Source organism: Ochotona princeps, chromosome 6 (genome assembly GCF_030435755.1).
Source record: "Ochotona princeps isolate mOchPri1 chromosome 6, mOchPri1.hap1, whole genome shotgun sequence".
Classification (NCBI taxonomy): Eukaryota; Metazoa; Chordata; class Mammalia; order Lagomorpha; family Ochotonidae; genus Ochotona; species Ochotona princeps.
In genome coordinates this window covers 61336789-61354861 of record NC_080837.1, presented here as the reverse complement: position 1 = coordinate 61354861, position 18073 = coordinate 61336789, and positions in this window count along the sequence as shown.

Below are 18073 nucleotides of genomic sequence, written 5' to 3'. Positions count from 1 at the left end.
TCTCTCTTCCCTTTTGACCAACTGTACCCAATGCAATTTCACAACCCTAAGAGAAGACAGCAGATAATTATTAAAGGTATGCAAAATGGCATTGCTCTAGTGATACAGCCTTCATAATTCTTTCCAATTCATTATTTGTTTTTTTCCTAGTATTTCTGATAATTTTATCAACTATTTAATAAATGTTAATTTCAAGTATGTTTTTCCAAATGAGATGTAGAAGATATGGGTTCAAAAGTCCGTAATTAAATTTCAGTATCTATGCATGCGAAAACCTAGAAAGTATCTAATACTGTGTGTTAATACTTTAATAATTTTCTCTTATTAATCAGATTTTATTTTTGCCACGAATCTTTTTTATTTGTCTCTATCAAGGCAACCAGTTTAATATATTATACATACAGAACTCTAAGAACTTTCCCTCTCTGCTCTTTACTATCTTGTTTCCCTTTTTTAATTTTTTTGATGGCATACTATTGATTTACTTAATAATTGTAAGCTTAATCTTCCACTAAATAAATAACAAGTAGTAAGTGGAAAAACACTGTTCCTCAGAGGTGTTAAACAAAACGAGGAATATAAATAAAATGAAATCTCAAAATTTTAATTTCGTTCACATAGATTGCTTTCGTGTACATTATATATTGGTTACCACAAATAAAACACATATTTATCTTCACTGGACTGGCTGACTTCTCTAAGTAAGTAATAGTCTCCCATTGCATCTATGCCGCTGTGAAACACAATTTTTTATTTCATTCCGAATAGGATTCCCTCATGTACATATACCACATTTTCTCTCTCCAGGCTTCAACAGATATACATTTGGGTTAATTCCACATCTAAGCTGTTGAAAACGGAGCTGTTATAAATAGGTTGGTACAGAAAACTCTTTCATAGGCTGATTTTGTTTCTTTGAGTAGATTCCTGGGAGTACGGTGGTTAGAACTAGTTCATGTTAGGGTGCCTTTTCCCCCACATCCTTGTCAACATATGTTATTTTGTATTTTAGACAACAGCTATTCCAAACAGGGGTGGGATGAAACCTCCTTGTGGTTTAATTTGTATTTACTCAGGTGGTTAGTAATCCTGCACATCTTCCCGTGTGTCTATTGGTTGCTTGTATTCCAATCCATGGAAACCTCCTGCCCATTGTCCTTTGCCCATTTCTTAATTGGATTGCTTCCTTTGCTGTTGTTGAGTTCCTTCAGCTCTTTGTATATTCTTAAAATGACTTCTCTATGAGATGTACAGTTTGCAAATATTTTCTTCGATTCTGTCAAGCATCTCTTTACTCGAGTGCTTTCTTTGTGCAGAAACTTCTCAGCTTGATGTAATCCTGCTTGTCTATTTTTGGTTTTATTGCCTGTTTTCTGGGGTCTTATCCAAGAAGTCTTTGACTAGCCAAGCATTTCCCGTAAGTGCTCCTCTAGCAATTTGATGGCTTAAGGGTTTAAGTTTAGATCCTTGATTCACTGAGAGTTGTTTTTTTGTGTTGAGTATCAACTAGTGATCTTATTTCACACTTCTGTATGCCGACATTCAATTTTCCCAACTCCATTTATTGAAAAGAGACAATGAATCTTAATACTGCAGTATGTTATGGTAAAAGTCAGATATGAAGTTAAGAACTACTTTCCCAATGTCATTAGTTTATTATACCAATTTGGAAAAAAATTAGCAACAATTAGCTACTTTTTCTGGGAAAGTACATTAGATCAATTAATACAAGAACAGAGATTTAAATTTTACTTTATGCTAAAAAATACTATAGTCTTGACATTCCCTCACAGAAAATACTAAAAATCTGTTTTAAAATAATACACAAAAAATAAACATATAAACAAACTGTTTTATGTCATTAGAAAAACAATAAATGTTCCTTCTTACACAAATATTCACCAAGAAAAGAATGCTAAAGGGCCTTATATTACATGCATATCTGCACTAGTGATGTAATATTTGTTGGTTTTAAAATTCTGAATGTGTTTGTGAGCTCAGGATGGGTGGTATGTGGAGGATGTAGTGTGTGATGTGTTTACATGTTGTGTGTCTAGTGAAATGCTGCTTGTCTAGTGTTATGATGCTTCTCAGGGTTGCCCTGTCCAATAATGTTCAAAGCTACTCTTTTGCCTGAACAGACTGTGCTGCTTCCACTTTGTCATTCCAGCCACCCTTCTCCCATGACTGGTTTTGCCTAAGTTCAAAGAATAATATATACCAGAGGAGGATGGTGAGTGGGGGTACAAGAAAGGCATTTCATATTTTATAGATGCACCCCAAGTGCTGAACAAGCTTATTGATATATCATCAAAAATAGGGATTAGAGTGAGGTAATATAAGTTAATAAGGAGCATAAAAGATTAAATGATTTCTGCTGATATCAGACAAAATCTATTCCACACCGATTTCAAAAATAAACATGAATAAGAAAGTTACATGATACTTCTGGCAACTGCCTTAGTGAAATAGCTGGGTTTAAGGTAACAACAGATTGAATTTTACCATGATCTAATTTCTAGTGAGAGGAAACAACAGCTGTGCAGTAACGATGCCAATAAAAGTTTTCTTCCACAAAGAGGAGGAATAAATGATGACCTATCAAAAAACAATTTAATTTAATAAACATGCTATTTTTAGAAGACTTGATACCATGTGTCTTTACTTTAACCTGAAGCTTTTATAATGGCTATTAATTTTCACTTACGAATAAAGAGAAGGGGTAAAGATGATTAATAGCTGAAAATTTAGATGTTAAAGCATTCCTCAGATTATTATATATTAAATAATGATCATTAAGACATTAACAATCAAAATACTACACATTTATTTATATTTCTGGAGCTTACCATCTTTAATGTATTTTTTTTAATCAGAGCTCATCCTACTTAAACTCTAGATAGGAATTTACTTTTATTTTTTATTGATTAATGATTCTTAGGGCAAACGATATCAAATAGAAACCTTTAGCATAATAGATTTAAGTGTTAAATATTCCAGACATATGTAAACAGATGAAATTATTGGGTAGAGTAGCAGCCTTGTGGGAAGTTGAGGTGTGTTTTCCAATCACCCTAATCTGAAAGGCCATACCTGCTACAACACAAGTCTTCCTTAGCTCCAACACCCTCAGTGGACATTAGGGCACATTAAAACTGTTTCACAGCCTGACACTCTTCATTAGAGAATTTCATTTTTGGCCCATGACTTCTCGCTGCAGTTAGACGCAGCCAAGTGACTAGAATTGGCAAAGGCTTTCTGAAGGAAAGTCATGTTTCACTTGGGGCCAAAACCTTTAGTTACTAGTGAGAATCCATCCAGCATTGTTTGTTTGTTGTTTGTTTTTCTTTTTGACACAGACTGAGGAGACAATAACCTCCAGATAGAACATTCAGCCAACAGGGAAAACTTCATTAGCCCAGATAGCTGACATGTTGCTGAGAGCTTCTACTGACTTTGCATAAACCCCAAATAAATTTAATTATGTTATTTCCCTAAAATTTAGGAGTTGCTTACTACCTCAGTTTGTCTTCTAAACTATCCTAAGAAGCATTTCAAATCCCCTGTCTCCAATGGGAAGAAATCCAAGCATTTTCTATACTTCACAGAGACAATATTAAACCTCATTTGTAAGTGTTCTGGCTTTCTCTAACCACATCTGAGGCGACATGAATCCTTGAAAGGAGATTCTGCCATTTCTGCCTTCTGCCGACATTGAGAATCTACTCAAGCTCATTTGTGAATCTGGGATTACCAAGAACCCCTGACACCTGTGGCTCATGCTGGGAGTTTGATGAGATAGCATAGCTACTTATACCACGCCAAAAATAGAGGCAGACATCTATGAAGTTTAAAGTCTGTTATTGCAAGATTTTACAGCTTACACTGGGAAAAAAAGAAGCTATATTGGACAGTTAGCATGTAACTGAAGTCCTAGTTGATTTGAGCGGTCACATGAAATGAGAACATGTGCTCACCTAGCCCTCACCTTTACTCCATCAACAGTTGTGGTCAGTATTGTAACCATGTCACTGGGGCCTCAAACACAGCGGCTGTTTGTGGAAACAGACCCTTGAGTTCACCCCAGGGGAAGCTATTTTTGAAAATCATTTATGGAGTCCAATAGTATCTTGAATAAGTCTCTTATTCATACTTAGAATCATCATATCCTCTGAAAAGTTTTCCTCCACGTTGTTCCACAGTGTCTGCAGAATCGTAGAAGTAGACGAAACATTGTCACTCAACTCCTTCAGCTGCCGTTGGCACAATCTCAACCGTGTGCTGCCCTTACTTAGAGTACATTAAGAGTAGTGTTCTTTTGATCTTGCCATTTTAGCAATGGGTTGTTCATTGTTTGATTTAGTCTTATTTTGTGTTTTATTGGGATGCTCTCCATGTTTGCCTTTGGTTTAGGTAGGTGCTATTCCTTTTCTCTGTCAGTAAAACATCTTTAAGTATCATTTGTAGCACAGGTCTGGAAGAGGCAAATTTTTTGAGCTTTTCTTTACTGTGGAAGAATTTTATTTGAGATATTTCCATTTTTTAATTACCCAATTTTATAAATGTCCCTTTCAATACTGTTTTTGCTATATCTCATGGATTTATGTTTTTATTTTCATTTCCTCAGAACAGTTTTTCCTTATTAATTTCTTCAATGACACCTAGGTTATACAGTAGCATTCTGAATAGTGAACCTTCATTTTTTTTACTCTAACCTGAACCAATACAGTAAGACAGTAAAGGTGTATTTGTTACATTTTGATTCTTCTGCTGTCATAATTGACAGCTCTGACACATAACAACTCGGCAAACATTTTTAGATACATTCTTCCAACCTGTCTCCTTTAATGAGCCAAAATTAATAAGCAGATCATCAGGGAAAAGGGGGAATGAAATCTCCACCCACCTTAAGAAAACAATAGAATCTTTGTAAAAACAACACTGCATGTAGCTATGTTGATATATAGATAGAAGACTCACAATCCAGACTGGTTTATGGTGGTCAGAAAATGATGTACCCTGAGGAAATTGAATGCTACTCTTTCTACTGCCTAGCAATGCTTTGTTGATGATGCTGGGAAACAGCTCTGACCTGAAGCTCTTATTCAGCCATGCCTTTTGAAGGTCAACAGATAATGCTCTATTATAGAGTGTAATACACTCAGTTACATGACCCATTCAAGAATTTATCATTGGGCAATGTAATTACTGAAGTTAAATAATAAATAATTAAAAAAAAAAAAAAAAGAATTTATCATTGGGTTGAGCGCAGGAGCCTAGAGGCTAAAGTCCTCGCCTTGTACACACCGGGTTCTCATATGGGTGCCAGTTCTAATCTTGTGGCCTAGGAAAACAATTGAGGACAGCCAAAAGCCTCAGGACGCTGTACACGCGTGGGAGACCCAGAAGAAACTCTGGGCTCCTGGCTTTGTATTGGTGCAGCTCCAGCTGTTGCAGCCACTTGGGGAGTGAATCAGTGGACAGATCTTTCTGTCTCTCCTCCTATCTGTACATCTGACTTTAGAATAAAAATAAATAAATCTTTAAAAAGTGATTTTATTATAAACTAGACTTTTAATTCAAGATTTTGTCCAACTGAGAGGCAATGCAAGTTTTCTGAACATGTTTTAGAGATGCTAAACTAGGCTTTGGTATTTAGTGGATGAGGCATATTAAAATGTGTTTTCGGAATTTCCCCTAAAGCAATTGAACTGTATCATGAAACAATTTTTAAAACTGTGTTTTTAATGTATTTTTTTGCAATTACAGTAGACTCTTCAGGTTAAAACCCAATCATAAGACACAGAACATCTTCCCAAACATGACAGTTAGCACTGGTCTTGTCAGAGCATCAACTTAAATGGATCTGTTTTGAATTATAGTCATGCTTGCTATTTCTTCAAGGACCTCATCAATTTAAATTTGGGTGAAAATTTTCCTTTGAAATAGACTGGTGCAACAGTTGCCAGGGATGAATTGTCTATCGTATCTAGTTAAAATAATCTTGTTTTATTTTGCTATTTTTTAAGGATGTATTTATTCACTTGAAAAAGTAACAGAGACAAAGAGTGAGAGGAAAAAAAAAAAACCTAAAAGATCTTTATCCACGGTTTCACTCCCCAGTTGGGCACAAGTAATTGAACCATCACTTACTGCATCCCAGGTTAGAATCAAGATGCGTAATTTTAAGACATGAGTTGAGGACCCGGCATGACGGCTCGATTGACTTATACTCCACCTTGCCAACACTCTGTCCTGGATGCTCCACTTCCCATGCAGCTCCCTGCTTATGGCTTGGGAAGCAGCAATGATCCAAAGCCCTGGGACCCTGCTGCTGCTTGGGAGACCTGGAAGAAGCTTCTGGCTCCTGGCTTTGGATCGGCTCAGCCTCACTGTTGCCTCACTCCATTTGGGGAGTGAAGATATTTTGTCTCTGCTTCTCTTTATTAATATGCCTTCCCAGTACAAATAAAATTTTAAAAAGCATGTATTAAAATAGTGATTCTATGATTTCCTAGCTTTGGGGCATGAAGAATTTTAGTTAAATTCTATGAAAGTTGTCTATGTAACATATAAATTATAGGCTAAATCATGAGGTAGTTTTGTGGAATTTAAAACAAGGCACATAGTACTCCTCCAACAATGCTTCTTTCTGGTTAGAATTGGTCATAGTAACAAGTAATTAAGAAAAAATAAACGAAAGTTTTTGTTTTGTAAAAATCAAGACTATATTTACCATGACTTTTGAACACTTTTGCTATTCATACGAGAAATATCAGTCTAAATACCTATGGGAAATGTAGGTAGCAGATTAGTTAGACAGGGATATGGATTCAAATATATACATATGACATGACACCATTCTGAATATGCAGCTATTGGTCTGACCCTATTAATAAGATCCTCACTGTCCCTTGAATCTAAACTAATTAAAAATATTTCTTTCATACAATATATTAATGCCAAAACAATGTGATGTGTCTTGGCCAAAGGACTTAAGAAGTTGTTTAATCAGGCTTCCAGGAAGCTTACCATAGAAATCCATCTTCACTTTCCCTTTGTTTGCTCTTGGCTCGTCCCCTTTCCCTCTTTGTTGATACTGAGAAGTGTGACTGCCATCTTGTGACTATGTGAGTAAAAGCTGCAAGCTAAACGCGATAGAGGGGGACAGAAAAGGTTCATGGTTTTCTAGGATAACAATAAACCTACCCACATGTATTAATTTCTGCTGAGCAAGAAGTGTAGCTTTCTTACTGCTCAAAGCAAATAGCTAGGCTCCCCAAGTCAACGTCTGTTACCCTTTCTGTTATTTATGATGGAACACATTCTAACTGTAACATAAATGTAGCATTACCACTGACCCCATGGAAGTAACACGTACACAGAAAATCAATATTCTACAAGGATTATTTATTTGATTCATTAGGAACAAATGAAACAGATTTCATGTATGGATTATGTGTATACACATGTATAAGAAAAATGATCTAGATAATTTTTAACCATATAAACATATGAAATGTGTGGAGATATTAGAAAAGTTCTATTTTAGATGTGGACATCAATGCACCTGTCCTGTTTCTTTTCTAGTCCCACCTACCTTGCTTTCTGTATTTCCCTGCTGCCTCCCCTTTCACAATCAGAATCTATGTAACATACACTGGCATTATCCTTCACTGCAGGTGAGCTTTAGGACAGATTTCCAGACAAAGCATAAAGGATATTTTCACTCTAAGTAGAAAAACATTTTCCATTCCTATTGTAGTATGAGTTTGCTCCCACTTGTTGATACTCAGAGGAACTGAATTTCCCCCGGAAAACCTGTTCTGTTGAAGGGTGGAAAACAGATTCCTAATCATTCATAGTGCCAGGCCAGTGATCTAGAACTGGTATATTTTCTTTGTTTCCAATACCTAGTTTTATTAATAGCCCAGGATTGGCAAATAATGCATCAGAGGCCAGTTGGGAACTCTTTAGAGATTTTAAACCTGGAAATGGATACCTCTCTGGGGTGCCACTGCTGAAAACATTCTATCCCAAGGATGCTTGAGAGCCCAACTATAGTTCTACAGAGAAAACTGAATTAAAAACATAAGTCGGACAGAGAGAAAAACAGAAGAACAAAAACCAGGAAAGGGCCCAACCAGTACTCACATATCCATTTTCAGCAAAATTGAACCTAGACTAAGCACCTCAAATTGGATTTTACTTGCTTAAAAAATGTACATTTTGTTCCTTTTTAGTTGAAATTGTTGCTCTTTTAGCTCTCTTTGGTCCTTTCATTTGCATTATGAGGCTGAAATTTCACTGACTTCTAAGTGAGAAGTACATCCTCTATATTAGCAAAAGAGATAAGTTCCTTTCTCAATGTAGAAGAGACATTTTAATCTAATCTTGAAGGAATCGTTTAGGAGGAGTCCAGTTAAATTAACTCAGATGTTATCTTTAAATGAATTTTCATGTTTTTCTATGTATTTGTAATCAAAGGGGACCCTTCTATGAGATTGGAATTTCTAAAATAATGCCACTATGTCTATCATTCTATTTTCAAGTGCATTATTGTCATAGTAAACCGTCCAAGTATAATGGTACTTATTTGCAAAAATGGCTTTAACTCACCACCAACCTTCTAGTCTCTAAAGACTGATGAGACAATGAGACAATTAATACAGATTATAGTCACAGTGGTACATTGTTGTAGTAAGGCGGCGGAACGCACAACTGAACCTGGGCATTTTCACATCCCTGAAAGAACAAAAGATGGCACCAGGATGGCACCAGAATGGCCCTGATTTTCCATATCTCTGCCACAGAATATTTACTTGGCTGACTGACTCACAGACATGTCACTCAATCTGTTAGAGTGCACTCTCTTAGCATTTCCATCAGAAACAAAAATTTGTTTTTCTGGTTCATTTGCAGATCATAGCTTCATTGATTTTTCTTTATCAAATCTTCTCTTAAAAGATTTCTTCAGAATCCAGCTTCTGAAGGTGTTTAAATCTCACTAAGTGTATGAAGCTATAAAGCGACCTTTATATTTAAGGTTTCAGATGATCCACTTTTATTCTATCTCCACAATTTATGTACTTTGAGTCAACTAAGCAAATAAGCTTTTAAATATGAGATTCTTCTGAAAAATAATTACTTCACACACACACACACACACACACACACACACACATCGTAACACATTTGATTGATCAGAGCAGGCAAATTTCTTTTTCATTTTCCTGATGAATGTGATTTTGAGCAGGGATATTTCAGACAGGGTGTGTGAAGTGTGCTGATTATATAATTATTTCATTGAGGAAACAGTAAAAAAAAGAGACACTTTTTCTGCAGAACAGTGATGGTCATTGGCAGAAAAATGATCATGAACTGATGCAATGTAAGATTCATCACAGTGCCCTTTTGAGCTTGACAAGAGGAGGACATGTTTTATAGCAGTGGAGACAATAAAAATTGGGTATTGGCAATATGGCACTGAAAGCTAAGATATGAATCACTCTTTATTGTAACAAAAATGAAAAAAAAAATAACTTCCTTCAGTGAGAAAAGTTAGTTCCAGTCCAATTAAGCATTTTTATTCAGGGAAAATGAATTAAATAGAATTTGCCTGACACAGTTTACTTTTAGGAGCCTGTATGAAAAGAATGACTACCTTTGATTTTGACTATATTATCACTAGTATTTGAAGATCCGGTAATACCTTGGAGTATGGTTAAGCCTATTCAGTCTCATAATCTAGAATTAGGAACAGTTCATTCAAATCAATGTTTTAATAAATCAAAACAAATTTTGATTAATTATACAACCATTTATCAAAAAAGTAAATTTTTTTCTGCATGTTTATTCTTATTTTTGTTGCAGCTACATTTTAAAAGAGGTTTTTATAGAGATAAAGGCCATTTTTTGGTTAAAAACATTTTCCCTTTAATTTGCATCTTCTGTTAAAATAGTAGCTAGCTATACTATTACTTTTCACATTTGGTTGAAAGGAAGAGTAAATTAAGTTTTAAATGAAATAGTGTCATGGGGATTTTATTTCTTTGGGTTAATATGTTATCATTCACCAGGGTTTCATCTTTTAGTGAACTTTTTTGTTCAACCCTACACCCATTTGTATTTACAAAGATAAAATCAGAAATGATCATTATGGAATGTAGGGAATAAGATGTGACCGCAACTCACTGGAAGGACATATAGAAGTGCCAGAGTCAAACGGGTTTCACTATGCCTCTTCAGTAAAGCTGATCATTATTGACTGAGTTATCTATAACCCCATGATCTGTTCTAGGCAGTCACTATTTCAGCACAGTGAAGGTCATTTTGCAGTGCATTATCAACTTACCACGTTTCTTCAAATGTGAAGGGAGCCATAAAAAGGAAATGAGGATCAAAGGTTTTTTTTTTTAATGTATTAAAGACACTTTTATTTCATTATTAGAACATCTTTTGCAGAGAGTGTTCAGTATTAATTTTGAAATATTTAACTTGGATTTTACTCAGGGAAATCTTGACACATAATTTCTTACATAAGTACAAAGTGATGGCACTGAGGAACAGCATAGACTATATACTATATAATTAATGGTATTTCAATATCCATTCTTACTTTCTGAAGCTTACAAAATAATCTTACTTAGTCATTCAGTTAAGTTCTGCTGAAGTACTCCCTTCATTATGAGAGACTGTATCTTCATTTCTAATACGACTGACATCAGATCAACACATTAGTGAACAAGTGGTGAGAAAGTAAACATTGCTAGCGCAATTATTGGAAGTCCATCATCCTGAATTTCAAAATATTTTAAAAATTCCTAGGGTTAAAGCACAAATATGACTATTATGGTTGTAGTTTTGCTATTGAAAACTATGGAAGTTTTTGCTCATCTGAATGAAAATTGTAAATTAGAATGCAGTGTTTAACACGAGTTATGCAAGCCTAAATTAACAGCAGTAGAGGAATCATGTATTCTGTCTAGGCAATGGCATTCCAGATGCTTCAGGATCATGAATGCATGGTCCTTTAGCTCCATGCACATCTTCTGCTCTATTCTCGCACACTTAGGAATCACCCTGTTGCTCTACTTTTGAAAAAAGTCCACCTCTGGGGACCATGCATGGATTCAGCATCTCCACAATGCTATTTGGAATCCTGGCGACTTTTGTTTCTGCAGTATTGTTGCCTGAGTTCCCTGCAGCCTTTATACCACACCTAGGAATTGTGGCCATCACCTTTGCTTTGACAACATGTACAGATTAGGTTTTATTTTTTTCAATTGAATGAAGATAGGAAAGTGAGAAAATCATATGTTGGAAAGTATTAACATTTTAAAATATTGTTCAACAATATGGCTTTCTTTAAAATCCTCTAATACTCCACATTACAGGTGTACAAATGATTTCTCTCATCAGGTTCCTATCTCTTGACACACACCTCCTGTCTAAGTTGCTCTTAATGTATTATCACTTTTTTGGGGTAAAATGTAAATTCTTCACTAAAGACTTTTTCTAATTAAAATCCCTGCTTTTATCGAGTATCCATTCATTTTTGTACATTCACACAGTCATGTCTACCTACCGTAATAGTCGCTGTTTCTACCCAATTAGATACAGTTTAGGTCATTAAACTTTCCAATGTCCACAATTATTGTTTTCATTTATTTACTCATTTATTTTTATTTATAGCATATCTTCCAAATAGAAAGCACGGTGCTATTGCATGTCTTGCTACTAACCTTCATTTAGAAAAATTTGCTGCCTCACTTTTTTGGGTCTTCAATGGATTCACTTCGAAAACGAAAGAAATGTGTGCTCTATGATTCTCTACATTTTTTAAAATTAGCTCTGAATCCTAGAGCTTAGAAAAATCTTTTTTTTGCATTGATCTTCCTGCAATCTTTATCACTGTTGATTATAACTTTTTGCAATGTTCTGTCTCTTGGATTGCCTAATACTCTGTGTGTGTGTGTGTGTGTGTGTGTGTGTGTGAATTTTGCTGTATTTTTATCTGTATCACTGACCCATTATTTTCCATATGCATATACAATAATATCCCATAATTATATACTGAAGGCATTTTTATAAAAAACAACTTATAGAATTTTCTTTATCTGTTCAACATCCATTATCAGCCTCAAATGATTCCTAAGTTTTGTTTCCAGCATGATTTCTTCTCTGAATGATGAAAATACTTTTAATTGCTTTCAGATTACTGTAAAATAACATTGCACTGAGAGAGCTGACAGTGGAGGTAAAGTTTGTGAGGGTGAGGCAAAACAGTAAATTCAGAAAAACAGTGTCACCTCAGGAGTTAAGTGAAATGAGAGTTTCAAGCTGTTAGTATTTCAGGGATGTTTCTTACTCAGGTCCTGCTAACACACAGACTTTGGAAATAGAGTCATTTAGGTAAAACTGGGTGATTTGTAGTGTAATTTTAAAAATACATGTATGTTTACATTCAGTAGGATTGCAAAGCGATACGTTAGAAATGGTGACATTTCATTAGAACAGCTTGTCTAAAGGCTGCAGTCAAGTAATTTGCTGCCTTAGAAAACACTGACTGGAAAAGTAGCACCTAATATGCCTGAGTTTGGGTCAAATTTGAACAAAATAGGCATGTGTTGTTGAACTAACATACGGACAGTTATTTTCTTTGATAAAGAGTAAAAACACTTAAAATAAATGGTGACAGCATTTATTTTAAAAAGAGATACTAGAGGAGAGTGGATGGCAGGAAATACAGAGGCACTACACTCAGAGGAGGGAAAAGAAGGGAAAAACACAGGATGAAATCGAGTAGGTAGATGAGGGCGTATTTACTCGTACTGCTAGAACCAAGGTAGAATGATCAGCTTCAAGAACAACATAAAAGTCCTAAGTTTACATAGGAAAAGATAACTATGGGTAGATGTGTAAATATTTGGACAAGTGAGTGGCTGTGGAAATCATGTTTTCAGTGAAATCTGAAATATATCATACAACAAACTTTGAGAAAAGTCGTATAACGGGAATCACAGTTTCATTCCGTCAACATCTACAGTATGGTCTAGACCAAGAGGCCTGGAATATCATGAGCAATTTACCCCTCAAATCTGGAAAATAATCCAGATGAATTTCATTCTTCATTGGAGATTTGTCACTGTTCAAATAAAGGAGGAAATCTCTATAAAATTGATGTTACTAGGAAGAGAGAATTTTCATTAACACATTGAATTTTCCAATTGCCCACAAATGTCTACAATGGGGATGGGGCATTCTTCTAGAATCCAGGAATGCAGTCTTGGTCTTTTACATGGGTGGCAAGAACCCAGACAATTTGAATCCATACCCTGCTGTCACTCAGATGACCCAGAGAGCATGGGGGACTGGTCGCAGGGAGGTGGCTCCTGTTTATTGTTTGAGTTCCCAATATGCACTCTCCACAGCACTCATTACCAAGAAGCTAGAATTGGAAACAGAGATAGGACTGGAATCCAGACATTAAGTGACAGGGTGTTCTAAATGGTGTTTTAACTGTTGGGTCAAGCACTTGCACCAACTATGTATGTATGAATGTATGGATTTTAGTACAAATAAAATAGAATTCACGTAGTTCATAGACATAATTTTAAGGACACAATAGTCCCTCCCTTCCTTCCTCCTTTCTTCCTCTATTTAAATTGTTCTACTAACATATATTGATTTATTTTATAATGACTAGCTTAATTAACAGTTCAGTTTGGACCTGACATGGTAGCCTAGTGGCTAAATTCTTTGCTTTGCATGGGCCATGATCCCATATGGGCACCAGTTCGTATCCCAGCTGCTCCATTTGCCTTCCAGTTCCCTGCTTGTAGCCTGGGAAAGCAGTAGAGGACAGCCCAACGCCTTAGCACCCTTCACCCACACGGGAGACCTGGAAGAAGCTACTGGCTTCAGATTGACTCAGCTCCAGCCATTGCGACCACTTGGGGAGTTAATCAGAAAATGGAAGATCTTTCTCAGTGTCTCTCCTCTCTGTAGATCTGACTTTCCAATAATACATAAATAAATAAATAAATAAATCTTTTAAAAAAAGAGTTGAATAAATAAAATGTAGAAAGAACATCATTCATCAGCAATATTGGCAATGACTGTAAGAAATGATCAATTCATAAGTTGTAAATTTAACTCATATATATTAAGGTGGTTATTTTTTGTATCATTTATTATGTACCACAAATCAAAGGAACACAATGTTTGTCTTTTGAAGACTGACTTGTTTCACTAAGCATAGTGGTCTCCAGTTTTTTCTATTTTATTAAAAAGAAAAAATTTAAATTTTTAGTGACTGAATAGTTTATCTAGTGTCTATGTGTCACATTTTATTTATCCAGTCATTAGCTGATGGACATTTGGATTGAATGCATACGTTAGTTATTATGAGTTGAGATGCTATAAGCATGGGGTACAGATAACTGTTTGATATGCTAATTTCATTTCCACTATGTATATTCCAAGGGTTGGATGGCTGAGCTATATGGCAAATATATTTTTAGTTTTCTGAGGAATTTTTAATCTGTTTTACATAAATAAAGGTTGTATTTGTTAGCTTATTTTTCAGAAAAATCTAGATGTATCAATTTCTCTATTCCTTATAGGAAGACAGCTATGTATTAAATGACTTAAAATTATTTATCTGTGTCATCAATAAAATAACAGAAAATTAGTAATAGAGAACATTCAAAAACCAAGAGGCGATGTGGTTTGGTTCAATGTTGAAACAGAGAACAAACACAAAATAAATATTGAGAAAAATGTTGTAATTATGTTAATATAGAATATCAGGGATGAATAAGATGACTTAAACATTAAAATATTTATACTGGAATGCCATGATCCATGTTTTTGGATACATAGACATATGATAGAAAAGTTTAAACTGTTAATGTGGTATTGTTCAATATGTAAGTGTTTATTGGGTACTACGCACTGCCTGACAATATGAAAAATACACTTATGAAATAACTGAAATTTTCATAGATTTATATTAATCAAGGTACTTTATTCTTAAATAACAGGAAATTTAACACAGTAGTTAGAATAGACCCAGCTTTAAATACCAAATATGTCAGTTACTAGCTTTATAACTTTGAGAACATCCCTCAACTTTAATTTGTAAAATAAAGAGAATAATATTTGGCTCACAACTCCATAGTGAGCATTAAACTTGATTGATAAACACATAGTTGTTTTCATAGTGCCCGGAGCTTAACAATCATTATTGAAATTTCCATTATTATGATTTAGTGCATATTGTGGTAACTGAGTGTTATTGAGTAAGAAACATTTAAGCAAATACCAAAGGTGACTGATATTTGTTGGGATTGCGTGGAAGGAAAAGCATATTTTTTTTGTTGCTTTTTTTAAAATAATACTGAATGAAATTAGAAAACAGTCTGACTGGGATTATGATTTGAAAGAGTAAGTGATTTGAGGATTTTTTAAAAAACAATAAAACAATGTGATCAAGCATCACCTGAAAAAATTATTTATTTTGAAAGTCATAGTCAGAGACAAAGAAGAGAGATTCATCTGTTGGTTCACTCCCCTGATGGTTACAATGGCCGGTACTGGGCCAGGCAGAAGCCAAGAGCCGGAAACTTCCTCAGCCTCTGTCATGCAGCTAATAGGCTCCCAAAGACTTTCTCCATCGTCTGCTTTTCACAGGCCATTTGGAGGGAGCAGGGTAGGCAGTGGAGCAGGGTAGGAAGTGAAGCAGCGTAGGAAGCCAGCATCCAAACCAGAGTCAACATGGGTTGCTTGATTTGAAGGCTAGGACCGTACTCACCCCTCCAAATACTGGTATCCAGCTTGACTTTTTGCATAGGCTTACAAGAACCTCAGTACCACATATGTAAATATTTTGCACATTTTTTCACAGTTGATATTCCTTAATCAAATATCAAAATATCTTGCATTTTACTTACACGTAACTAACCAATTTGAATTATAATCTTGAATTGAAAAAGCAAAATAAATAACTTTCAAGTAATTGCATTTTTAGATGTATCTATAATTCATTCATACTCAGTAGTGGTGCCATCATTGATTTGCTATTATCATTAGTAGTACTTCTAAAAATACCGCAACTATAGCAATACTTCATGCACTACTGTCCAATCTTATTTAATTTCATTGAAAATACTGACACGTTCAAAAATATGCAACCAGAAGTTTAATTTCGAGTTTGAAATTTCATTTATTACTTTTTGTCCGCAAAACAAAAATGTCCTAACAAAGTCTGAGCTTTTGTTTGAGAATCTTTATTTTCAAAGTGCTAATTTGAGAAATAGAACACTATTTTCTCCCTGTTTAATGAGATTAGTGCCTTGGGAAAGTATAGAGGCCAAAGCACAGAATCAGTTTCAGCTACAGATAAATTACACTAACTACTTCCTGAAGAACTTTCGTTTGATCTCTGTTCCTTAAATAGAACTGCTTTTTTTGTTTTTTTTAAGTTTTCAGCTCTTGAATATCTGGCATTTCTTTTTTTTTTTTTTTTTTTTTCTTTTTATTGTATTGTTGTTGACAATCTTTACATAGTTAATTACAGTTATAGGAAAAAGAAGGAAAAAAAAAGGTTTAGGGGGATAGGAAAGTGGGTAATGCTATTATGTCCATATTGTTTCCATCACGTATCTGAGGTAAAGGGGAATATTGAGGGAGAAGCCCCACTGGCATTTCTTATTCAACGGAAATGTACAAATGCTTTTAATAAATCAGCTGTTTAAGGCTCAGTGGAATAGTCATTTCTAGAAATTCCACTGTAAATATTATGTAAATATATATGTTAAGATTATTTTTGCCTTAGAATAAAAATGAAAACATCATTTAAAAACTTTTAGCAAAATAAAAATTATTTTAGTAAGCCTCATTGGTGATATCTCAGTTTCCAAACTCACGTGGTGCATGCTGTGTGAACCCTGGAGAAAAAGGGCAGAAATGGTATACATTTAAATATAAATATTTCATCCAACAAACTAAATTCAGGTGAAAATCCAGGCTGCATTATGCTAGTTTGCATATTCCTGTGATACTGAAATTCAGAGAATATCATCTCATAATTAATTATTAGTGTTCCCATGGAAATTTCTTCATTACAGTGAGATAACATGCATCAAGGGTGGTGCTTGGTATTCCCAAAGTTTTTTTTTATATTTTTATTAATTATTTTGCATTATGTGACAGTTTCATAGGCTCTGGGAATCCCCCCACCCCTCCCCCTCCCCTCCCCCCTGGTGGATTCCTCCACCTTGATGCAGCATTACAGTTCAAATTCAATCAAGATTCTTTCCTTGCAAACATATACCAAGCATGGAGTCCAGCTACTTATTGTCCAGATGGGTTGAACAGTTTCTTGGGGAGCATTTCTGGTCCGAAGTCAGAGCTGGTATATCATTGCAGTCAATTAAGAGTCCCAATATAACATCAACCCAATTTGCAACATTATGGAATTGACATGGTTTTGAGTAAACAGTATGTTAAAAAAAAAAAAAAGCAAGTCCTAACCACAACCTATGATTAGCTCATTGACATCTCAATTTTAGTTTATATACAGGGCCGGACCGGCTGCTATATACCTTAAAATGGCTATAAGGTACCATTCAGCTGTCTCGTGTCTATTTCATTTTAGTATTTAGCCATTTGTTGTGTTGAAGTATAATTTTGTTGATCTTGGCAGATTTTGGGATAATCTAGACTGGCTTGTAACTCTAACAAGATATTTGTTGACATTTAAGGTGCAGAACATTTTTTTTGGGGGGGGGGGGTTGTGCAGGAAAATCCTCAACACCATGGTGAGGAGTAACTTTTGTGTCCCACCCAGCAAGGCATGAGCCAATCCACGCCAGCTCTTTCCTGTCAGATTTCAAGCCCTACTTTCTGTTGTTTGTCTATTTATTTTAGTTTTTTTAGTTAGTTTTTAAAAACAGTCTCTCTGGAGAGTGCAGAGGAGCTCAGTTGGTTGAGGGCTTGGCAGGGCGTGGTGGTGTAAGGGGGTACAGGGTAAGAGTGGAGAGCAAGATCTTTACTGTTACGAGAAAAC